Consider the following 3,371-nt stretch of genomic DNA (forward strand, 5'->3'; position numbering starts at 1 on the left):
CCCTTCTGGGCAAGCAATTGTTCCTCATGCCCAACCTAAACCTCCCCTGGGGCAACTTGTGGCCAATCCCTCTCATCCTATCAATGACCTGAGTACCTCAAGCTGGGTGAGCTGCACTTCACAGCTGTTGCCTGCTGTCCCCTGTGCCACTCAGCCAAGCTGGCAGCCCTGGCCACTGTGGGATGTGTCTGCAGTGCACAGCTGCTGGGAGTCTGTGGTGGGGCCTTAGGAAAACCTGGGAGGAAAAGAGAGGAACTCTGCAGACAGTAGTTGTGTAGCTTGGCTGAGACACCTGAAGGCTGTGAGGCCACTCAGTGAGACCTGGAGAGACTGGGAGCTGGGCAGAGAGGAACCTGATGAGGTTCAAGAAGGACAAATGCAGAGTCCTGCACCTGGGCAGGGAGAACCAACTGCAGCAGTGCAGGCTGGGAGGGGATCTGCTGCAGAGCAGCCCTGTGGAGAAGGACCTGGGAGTGCTGGTGGGCAGCAAGGTCTGCATGGGACAGCAAAGTGCTCTGGTGGCCAGTGGGGTCCTGGGCTGCATTCAGGGGAGTGTGGCCAGCAGAGCCAGGGAGGTTCTCCTCTCCCTCTGCCCTGCCCTGCTGAGACCTCACCTGGAATATTGCATCCAGCTCTGGGCTGCCCAGCTCAGGAGGGACAGGGATCTGCTGGAGAGAGTCCAGGGGAGGCTGCAAGGATGCTGAAGGGCCTGCAGCACTGCCTGGGGAGGAGAGGCTGAGAGCCCTGGGGCTGTTCAGTCTGGAGAGGAGAAGGCTGAGAGGGATCTGATCAATGGCTAACAATAGCTGAGGGCTGGGGGTCAGGAAGGGACAGGGACAGGCTCTGCTCAGTTGTGCCCAATGATAGGCCAAGGGGCAATGGATATAAACTCCAGCCCAGGAGGTTCCAGCTCAGCATGAGGAGGAACTTCTGCACTGTGAGGCTCCCAGAGCCCTGGAGCAGGCTGCCCAGAGAGGTTGTGGAGTCTCCTTCTCTGGAGCCTTCCCAGCCCCAGCTGGATGTGTTCTGTGTGCCCTGTGCTGGGTTCTGTGCTCCTGCTCTGGCAGGGGCTTGGACTGGATGATCTCCAGAGCTCCCTTCCAACCCCTAACCTCCTGTGAGCTGTGACCCTACGATCCTAGGACCGTTGCCTACTCATGAAGGTGCTGGCTGCCCACAGGGGCAGTGAGGCCCCTGCTTGGCAGCAGGCTCCCCTGGGGTGTGGGTGGCTCTGGTTGCCAGGGGTGCCCCTGAGTTGGTATAGTGGGGGTGGACTTGGTGATCCTCAGAGGACCCTTCCAACCCCTGAGATTCTGTGATTCTGGGCTCTGACTGCTTTGCTACACAGCTCACAGCAGCTGCAGCAGCTTCCCTCTGTCTAACTGAGCAGAGGGCTCAAGCATTTCAATGTTCCTCCCTTCCTGACTCTTCTGAGCATCTGAGCAAGGCTCTGAAGATCTTTGCAAGTATCAGCAGTGAAACCACAGCTGCCTGCTTGTGCAGAGCCTGGGATTCCCCCTGCTTCAGCTAGCAAGGCAGCTTCCCTGAAAAGTACCCCTGCCCAGAGTGATGGAATCAGAGATTGGGCTGGGTTGGAATGGATCTTAAAGTCCCAACCCCCTGCCATGGGCAGGGACACCTCCCCCCAGCCCAGCTTGCCCAAGGCCTCATCCAGCCTGGCCTTCAACACCTCCAGGCAGGAGGCAGCCACAGCCTCCCTGGGCAGCCTGTGCCAGAGTCTCCCCAGCCTCACTCTCAAGGATTTCTTCCTCCTCTCCACTCTCAGTCTCCCCTCTCCCAGCTCAAAGCCATTGTTCCTCATCCTGGCACTCCCAGCCCTTGGCCAGAGTCCCTCCCCAGCTCTCCTGGAGCCCTTCAGGTACTGGAAGGCTGCTCTGAGGTCTGCCTGGAGCCTTCTCCTCTCCAGGCTGCACAGCCCCAGCTCTCCCAGCCTGGCCCCACAGGGGAGGGTCTGCAGCCTCTGCTCATCTCTGTGGCCTCCTCTGGAGCCTCTCCAGCAGCTCCAGGTCCTTTCTGTGCTGGGGGCCCCAGAGCTGGAGGCAGTGCTGCAGGTGGGGGCTGAGCAGAGCAGAGCAGAGGGGCAGAATCCCCTCCCTGTGCTGCTGCTCTCCCTGCAGCCCAGCACATGGTTGTCTTGTGAGACAGAGCCACCTCAAGGACACACAGGACACATCCCCACACTGACAGCTCCAGCAAGGCCAGAGAAGACCCTCAGAGGCAGGTCTGCACTTCCCAGCAAAGCACAAAGTGCCAGGGAAGGACCATGGCCATGGGCTGCAGCTCTGGGGCAGGAGCCAAACACTCAGCCCCTGCCTATATGAGCTCATGGCCCAAGAGCTGCACTAAACCTCATGCTGGCTGAGTAGAATCTTGTGCTCAGGTCCCCACTGACCTTGCATAGAGAAGACAACCTTCCATTGATCTGCCTGGACAGCATGGCCATGATCACCCTGCCCCTCAGCACAGGAAGGGTCCCCAGTCCTTGTGTGAACCACCTTAGCCACTTGTGGTCTCTAGATCCAAGGCACAGAGGGTTTGTGGCTGCTCTGGGGGCAGAGCCCAGCTCTTCAGACACACTCTGGTGCAGCACCCCTGCCTTTGGTCTGAGCCTGGCATTCCCTCCAAGAGCAAAGCTGAGGAGCTGACAGCTTCAGATCTCCAGGGTTTCAGATGCACTTTCTGCCCTGGGTGGGGGGAAAGCAGCAGGAGGAGTGAACCCTACCCTGCTGGGAAACCCCAGCACACCTTGGGAAGCCCCACAGGAAGGGTACCTGCAAAAAGGCTTCTGGAGCTGCCCATGCACTGGCTCCTGAAGAGTCTGCTCTGCCCTCTTGCCTGGAGGGAGACCTGCCCACCCTGGGCAGCCTCTTGCCCCCCCACATCCATGGCACTTCCACACCTGCCCTCTGCCAGTGCCCAGCTGAGCAAGCAGAGGCCTCAAGCAGTGTCCTGAGCCTGCTCCTCATGCCCTGAGCAGAGTCCTGGCCAGCTCTGTGACCCCAGTGGAAGGGGATGGGAGATGTTGCCCAGCCAATGGCACTCCACAGCATCACAGAACTGTCTGGGTCAGAAGAGACCTTTCAGACCAAGTCCAGCCATGCCCCCAGCACTGCCAGCCCACCACCAAACCATGGCCCTCAGCACCACAGCCACAGGGCTTTTAAACCCCCCAGGCACAGGCTCTCCACCACTGCCCTGGGCAGCCCAGTCCAGGGCTTGATAAACCCTTTTGGGGAAGAAATTATTCCTCATGTCCAACCTAAAGCTCCCCTGCTGCAATCTGAGGCTGTTACCTCTTGTCCTGCTGCTTGTTCCTCGGGGCAAGAGCCCAACCTGGCTCCAGCCTCCTC

This window comes from Dryobates pubescens, chromosome 29, assembly GCF_014839835.1.
Source record: "Dryobates pubescens isolate bDryPub1 chromosome 29, bDryPub1.pri, whole genome shotgun sequence".
In the NCBI taxonomy this organism is placed as follows: Eukaryota; Metazoa; Chordata; class Aves; order Piciformes; family Picidae; genus Dryobates; species Dryobates pubescens.